Source organism: Aquarana catesbeiana, linkage group LG03 (assembly GCF_042186555.1).
Source record: "Aquarana catesbeiana isolate 2022-GZ linkage group LG03, ASM4218655v1, whole genome shotgun sequence".
In the NCBI taxonomy this organism is placed as follows: Eukaryota; Metazoa; Chordata; class Amphibia; order Anura; family Ranidae; genus Aquarana; species Aquarana catesbeiana.
Window position 1 is genome coordinate 29826270 of NC_133326.1, and position 8341 is coordinate 29834610.

The window sequence follows — 8341 nt, forward strand, 5'->3', positions numbered from 1 at the left end:
ACTTCCAGACTGCCATTCAGGGACAATTTTGCCAAGGACCGGGGGGAAAATGTAGTCTCAGGGTTGACGGGGAATTCAGCGGTGGGGGTAATTTGTCGGGTGAATGGCTGGTGCTGGCAATGAAAACATCCCAACACCATGCTTAATATGGTGTCAGGATGATCAAATCACATTATTTCTGTGAGGGCAGAGAGAGAGAGAGAGAGAGGGGGTCAGGAAGAGAGAGAGAGAGGACAGGGAAAGAGAGAGGGGGGACAGGGAGAGAGAGAGGGGGAGGACAAGGAGAGAGTGAGGAGGGACAAGGAGAGAGAAAGGACAGGGAAAGAGAGAGAGGGGGACAGGGAGAGAGAGAGAGGGGGGACAGGGAGAGAGGGGGGACAGGGAGAGAGAGGGGAGAGAGAGGGGGCAGGGAGAGAGAGGGGAGAGAGAGGGGGGACAGGGAGAGAAAGAGAGGGGGGACAGGGAGAGAGAGAGGGGGGACAGGGAGAGAGAGAGGGGGGGACAGGGAGAGAGAGATAGAGGGGGACAGAGAGAGAGGGGGGGCAGGGAGAGAGAGAGGACAGGGAAAGAGAGAAAGGGGGGCAGGGGGACAGGGAGAGAGAGAGGGGGGGGAGGACAAGGAGAGAGAGAGGAGGGACAAGGAGAGAGAGAGGGGGGGGACGGGGAGAGAGAGAGAGGACAGGGAAAGAGAGAAAGACAGAGAGGGGGACAGGGAGAGAGAGTGGGGGACAGGGAGAGAGAGAGGGGGGACAGGGAGAGAGAGGGTGGACAGGGAGAGAGAGAGAGGGGGTGGACAGGGAGAGAGAGGGGGGACAGGGAGATAGAGAGGGAGGGGGGACAGGGAGAGAGAGAGGGGGGACAGGGAGAGAGGGGGGGACAGGGAGAGAGAGGGGGGCAGGGAGAGAGAGAGGGGGACAGGGAGAGAGAGAGAGGGGGGACAGGGAGAGAGAGAGAGGGGGGGGACAGGGAGAGAGAGGGGGGAGAGAGGGGGGGACAGGGAGAAAGAGGGGGGAGGGAAAGAGAGAGGGAGGGACAGGGAGAGAGAGAGGGAGGAGGGAGAGAGAGGGGGGACAGGGAGAGAGAGAGAGAGAGGGGGGGGACAGGGAGAGAGAGAGAGGGGGGACAAGGAGAGAGAGAGGGGGCAGGGAGAGACAGAGGGAGGACAGGGAGAGAGAGAGAGGGGGGACAGGGAGAGAGAGGGGGACAGGGAGAGAGAGAGAGGGGGGACAGGGGGAGAGAGAGAGGGGGGACAAGGAGAGAGAGAGGGGGCAGGGAGAGACAGAGGGGGGACAGGGAGAGAGAGAGAAGGGGGACAGGGAGAGAGAGAGAGAGGGGGGACAGGGAGAGAGAATAGGGAGGGGGCAGAGAGAGGGGTCCGGGTCTGCACAGTGACAGTGCTCATATCACTCACTTGAATGGTGCAGCAGGGACTTTAATGTGGCTGTCGAGTCGACTACTTGTTTAATCTTCCCGCTCCCTCTTGCTCTTCATCAATGTAACGCGCAGGCAGGGAGAGAGGGTCGGGAAGCGGTGTGTCACAAGCTGGCTCATTCACAGCTGAGACTGAGAGCATTGTGCGAACCCCCTCTTCTAGGGCAGCTGCACCGTACCGCTGCCCACACACTGACACCAGGGATGTCCCGGAGAATGCAGCGGCCGTCGGAGAACTTCTGTCCCCGCCCACCAGCGTGACATTTCAGACACCTATTACAGCGGCAGAGCCTATCGGCTCTGTGCTACAGGTGGTGTTCGGGCCGGCAACAGATGCAGTGAAACACTGAAGTATCATCCCGACCCACCACTCCTGAATTGCCGCCTCGGTCCCATGGTAGGGCCGGCCCTAGGCAGTACAGCAGTGCTCAAAATAATGGCTGCGCGGCCCGCGCAGCCATTATTTTGACAGGCTGTCACTGAAACCGGCCTTCTGAGCCATCAGCCCACCGGGAAACTCCCGGTAGTCCCGATGGCCAGTACATGCCTGGACACAGAGATATATAGACAGAGCCACAGACACAGAGATATATAGACAGAGCCACAGAGATATATAGAACAGACAGATCCACAGACACAGAGATATATAGACAGACAGAGCTACAGACACAGAGATATACAGTATAGAACAGTTAGAGTCACAGACACAGAGATATATAGACAGACAGAGCCACAGACACAGAGATATATAGAACAGACAGAGAACAGACATAGCTATACAGTCATGCTCATAAGTTTACATACCCTGGCAGAATTTATGATTTCCTGGCCATTTTTCAGAGAATATGAATGATAACACAAAAACTTTTCTTTCACTCATGGTTAGTGTTTGGCTGAAGCCATTTATTATCAATCAACTGTGTTTACTCTTTTTACGTCATACTGTTTACAGAAACTACCCAAATGACCCTGATCAAAAGTTTACATACCCCAGTTCTTAATTGCAATTGCACCCTTTAACATTAATGACAGCTTGAAGTCTTTTGTGGTATTTGTGGATGAGGCTCTTTATCTTCTCAGATGGTAAAGCTGCCCATTCCTCTTGGCAAAAAGCCTCCAGTTCCTGTAAATTCTTGGGCTGTCTTGCATGAACTACTCGTTTGAGATCTCCCCAGAGGGGCTCATTATTAATATTGAGGTCAGGAGACTGAGATGGCCACTCCAGAACCTTCACTTTATTCTGCTGTAGCCAATGACAGGTTGACTTGGCCTTGTGTTTTGGATCATTTTCATGTTGGAATGTCCAAGTACGTCCCATGCACAGCTTCCTGGCTGATGAATGCAAATGTTCCTCCAGTAGTTTTTGATAACATACTGCATTCATCTTGCCATCAACTTTGACCAAATTTCCTGTGCCTTTGTAGCTCACACATCCCCAAAACATCAGCAATCCACCTCCATGTTTCACAGTAGGAATGGTGTACCTTTCATCATAGGCCTTGTTGACTCCTCTCCAAATGTAGCATTTATGGTTGTGGCAAAAAGCTAAATTTTGGTCTCATCACTCCAAATGACTTTGTGCCAGAAAGTTTGAGGCTTGTTTCTCTGCTGTTTGGCGTATTGTAAGCGGGATACTTTGTGGCATTTGCGTAGTAATGGCTTTCTTCTGGCGACTTGACCATGCAGCCCATCTCTCTTCAAGTGCCTCCTTATTGTGCATCTTGAAACAGCCACACCACATGTTTTCAGAGAGTCCTGTATTTCATCTGAAGTTATTTGTGGGTTTTTCTTTGCATCCCGAACAATGTTCCTGGCAGTTGTAGCTAAAATATTAGTTGGTCTACCTGACCGTGGTTTGGTTTCAACAGAACCTTTCAACTACCTTTTCCTGCAGATCCTTTCTTTTGCTTTCCCCATGACTCAGAATCCAAAAACGTCAGTGCAGCACTGGATGACAGATGCAAGGGTCTGTCAGGAGTCCAGAAACTCATTGACCTTTTATACACACACACTAACAGATCACAGGTGAGGGTGGTTACCTTTAATAGCCATTCAAACCCCTTTGTGTCAACTTGTGTGCATGTTATCAGGCCAAAATCACCAGGGTATGTAAACTTTTGATCAGGATCATTTGGGTAGCTTCTGTTGTCATTATGATTTAAAAAGAATAAACACAGTTGATTGATAATAAATGGCTTCAGCCAAACACTAACCATGACTGAAAGAAAAGTTTTTGTGTTACATAGTTACATAGTAGGTGAGGCTGAAAAAAGACACATGTCCAACCTATGTGTGTGATTATAGGTTGGACTTGATTATATAGTGTTATCATTCATATTCTCTGAAAAATGACCAAGAAATCATAAATTCTGCCAGGGTATGTAAACTTGTGATATATATATTGCTAAAATCATTTAAGTTCATTTTTTTCCTCATTAATGTACACACAGCACCCCATATTGACAGAAAAACACAGAATTGTTTACATTTTTGCAGATTTATTAAAAAAGAAAAATGGAAATATCACATGGTCCTAAGTATTCAGACCCTTTGTTGTTACACTCATATATTTAAATTAGGTGCTGTCCATTTCTTCTGATCATCCTTGAGGCTGGGTTCACACTGGTCCGACAAACACTCCGACATTGGGAGCTCATGTCGCATGACGTGTGAAATCCAATGTTTCCCAATGGGAGCCGTCCTAACTGGTCCAACACAAGTCGTTCCGACTTTAGAAATGCTCCCTGTACTACTTTGGTCCGACTTTGATCCTACTTCAGCCTATTGACTATCATTGAAGTCGGATCAAAGTCGGATCGCCGTCTCACATGATCCGACATCGGCACGCGACTTGTGCTCAGATGATCTTGAGGAGGAACTCCGCGCCAAATTTTAAATAAAAAACCGGCATGGGTTCCCCCTCCAACAGCATACCAGGCCCTTAGGTCTGGTATGGACCTTGAGGGGAACCCCCTAGGCCGAAAAAACGGTGTGGAGGTCCCCCCCAATCCATACCAGACCCTTATCCGAGCACGCAGCCCGGCCGGTCAGGAATGGGGATGGGGACGAGCGAGCGCCCCCCCCCCTCCTGAACCGTACCAGGCCGCATGCCCTCAACATAGGGAGGTTGGTGCCTTGGGGGAGGTTGGTGCGTTGTGGCCCCCCCCACCCCAAAGCACCTTGTCCCCATGTTGATGAGGACAAGGGCCTCTTCCCGACAACCCTGGCCGTTGGTTGTCGGGGTGCTTATCGGAATCCGGGAGCCCCCTTTAATAAGGGGGCCCCCAGATCCCGGCCCCCCACCCTATGTGAATGAGTATGGGGTACATGGTACCCCTACCCATTCACCTAGGGAAAAAGTGTCAATAAAAAAAAAACACTACACAGATTTTTAAAGTAATTTATTAGACAGGTCCGGGTGTCTTCTTCCAACTTCGGGGGTCTCTCTGGTTCTTCTCCGCGCTCTCCGGATCTTCTGCCGGGCTCCTCCACTATCTTCTGCTCTTTTGCCGCTCTTTTGCTATAGCGGAGGAGCCCGGTTTTCAGTCTTCTGCCTTCTGCCCTCTTCTCTTCTTCTGATGTTGACACGAGGCTCTCTCCAGCTGGAATGCACTCTGGGCGCTCAGCTCTGACTTATATAGGCGGTGACAGTCCCTGGGCATGCTGGGACTGTGACGTTTTAGGGGGCGTGGTCAATTGAGCATCTCTGGAGAGACCTAAAATGGCTGTCCACCAACGTTTACCATCCAACCTGACAGAACTGGAGAGGATCTACAAGGAGGAATGGCAGAGGATCCCCAAATCCAGGTGTGAAAAACTTGTTGCATCTTTCCCAAAAAGACTCATGGCTGTATTAGATCAAAAGGGTGCTTCTACTAAATACTGAGCAAAGGGTCTGAATACTTAGGACCATGTGATATTTCAGTTTTTCTTTTTTAATAAATCTACAAAAATGTCAACAATTCTGTGTTTTTCTGTCAATATGGGGTGCTGTGTGTACATTAATGAGGAAAAAAATGAACTTAAATGATTTTAGCAAATGGCTGCAATATAACAAAGAGTGAAAAATTTAAGGGGGTCTGAATACATTCTGTCCCCACTGTATATATACCACTTCCTTTAACCACTTGCCGACCGCCGCACGACTATATACGTCGGCAGAATGGCACGGGCAGGCAAAAGGACTTACATGTACGTCCTTGCCTGCCCGCGGGTGGGGGGTCCGATCGGACCCCCCCCCCGTTGCCTGCGGCGGTCGGCAAATGTCCCCCGGCGATCGGTGGTGAGGGGGAGGCCATCCATTCGTGGCCCCCCCCTCGCGATCGCTCCCAGCCAATGGGATCATTTCCCTGCCTCTGTATTGTACACAGAGGCAGAGGAAATGATGTCATCTCTCCTCGGCTCGGTATTTTCCGTTCCGGGCCGAGGAGAGAAGACTGAAATGTGAGTGCACAACACACACACACACAGTAGAACATGCCAGGCACACATTACACCCCGATCCCCCCCCCGATCGCCCCCCGATCCCCCCCCAATCACCCCCTCCCGTCACAAACTGACACCAGCAGGTTTTTTTTTTTTTTCTGATTACTGTATTGGTGTCAGTTTGTGACAGTTACAGTGTCAGGGCAGTGAGTGTTAGGCCCCCTGTAGGTCTAGGGTACCCCCCTAACCCCCCCTAATAAAGTTTTAACCCCTTGATCACCCCCCGTCACCAGTGTCGCTAAGCGATCATTTTTCTGATCGCTGTATTAGTGTCGCTGGTGATGCTAGTTAGTGAGGTAAATATTTAGGTTCGCCGTCAGCGTTTTATAGTGACAGGGACCCCCATATACTACCTAATAAATGTTTTAACCCCTTGATTGCCCCCTAGTTAACCCTTTCACCACTGATCACTGTATAACCGTTACGGGTGACGCTGGTTAGTTTGTTTATTTTTTATAGTGTCAGGGCACCCGCCGTTTATTACCGAATAAAGATTTAGCCCCCTGATCGCCCGGCGGTGATATGCGTCGCCCCAGGCAGCGTCAGATTAGCGCCAGTACTGCTAACACCCACGCACGCAGCATACGCCTCCCTTAGTGGTATAGTATCTGTACGGATCAATATCTGATCCGATCAGATCTATACTAGCGTCCCCAGCAGTTTAGGGTTCCCAAAAACACAGTGTTAGCGGGATCAGCCCAGATACCTGCTAGCACCTGCGTTTTGCCCCTCCGCCCGGCTCGGCCCATCCCACCCAAGTGCAGTATCGATCGATCACGGTCACTTACAAAACACTAAACGCATAACTGCAGCGTTCGCAGAGTCAGGCCTGATCCCTGCGATCGCTAACAGTTTTTTTGGTAGCGTTTTGGTGAAATGGCAAGCACCAGCCCCAGGCAGCGTCAGGTTAGTGCCAGTAGCGCTAACACCCACGCACGCACCGTACACCTCCCTTAGTGGTATAGTATCTGAACTGATCAATATCTGATCCGATCAGATCTATACTGGCATCCCCAGCAGTTTAGGGTTCCCAAAAACGCAGTGTTAGCGGGATCAGCCCAGATACCTGCTAGCACCTGCGTTTTGCCCCTCCGCCCGGCCCAGCCCAGCCCACCCAAGTGCAGTATCGATCGATCACTGTCACTTACAAAACACTAAACGCATAACTGCAGCGTTCGCAGAGTCAGGCCTGATCCCTGCGATCGTTAACAGTTTTTTTGGTAGCGTTTTGGTGAACTGGCAAGCGCCAGCGGCCTAGTACACCCCGGTCGTAGTCAAACCAGCACTGCAGTAACACTTGGTGACGTGGCGAGTCCCATAAGTGCAGTTCAAGCTGGTGAGGTGGCAAGCACAAATAGTGTCCCGCTGCCACCAAGAAGACAAACACAGGCCCGTCGTGCCCATAGTGCCCTTCCTGCTGCATTCGCCAATCCTAATTGGGAACCCACCACTTCTGCAGCGCCCGTACTTCCCCCATTCACATCCCCAACCAAATGCAGTCGGCTGCATGAGAGGCATTTTTATGTCCTCCCGAGTACCCCTACCCAGCGAACCCCCCAAAAAAGATGTCGTGTCTGCAGTAAGCGTGGATATAGGCGTGACACCCGCTATTATTGTCCCTCCTGTCCTGACAATCCTGGTCTTTGCATTGGTGAATGTTTTGAACGCTACCATTCACTAGCTGAGTATTAGCGTAGGGTACAGCATTGCATAGACTAGGACACACTTTCACAGGGTCTCCCAAGATGCCATCGCATTTTGAGAGACCCGAACCTGGAACCGGTTACAGTCAGAGGAAGGGAATATGGGGATTATGACGGTGCCAGGAAAAACACAGTATATTTTTTTAAAATAAATAATTTTTATTAAGACATCTCATGTATATAAAAAATATAAACAGAAAGATTACAAAATTAAGGTGTGCATAAATGCTAAAAACATATCTGTAGTGAACTTCACAGGGCTTGGCCTCATGGGTGTGACGGCCAATGCGAAGGGTAGGTATTTTAATTATCCGACATGTTTCGCCAGTGTTGGCTTCTTCAGGGATAGGTTGTTAATACCTAGAACGCTACAATAATTCTGTGAAAATGACATAATAATCAGTAGATGTAATCGAATGAATGATACAATAGAAAAAATATCATTTAAATAGATATATATATATATGTTTGCGAGCTGACAGTATAGACTAACCTCCACCATCACCCAAAGGGCACCAAGAGAAAGTCCCCACACAACATCGGGCAGCCCAGAGATCCCCATCCCGAAACAATCACCCAACCAGACATTCTATAGATGGAAATGAGATACCTGCAAGTCACCAAGGGGGGCCCCCACACACCTCCAGCACTAAACCTCCAGCCAAGATCACAATGAGTAGCTGCAGGGGGCAGTAAAAAGGACCTGGCCAAGTATGTATCTA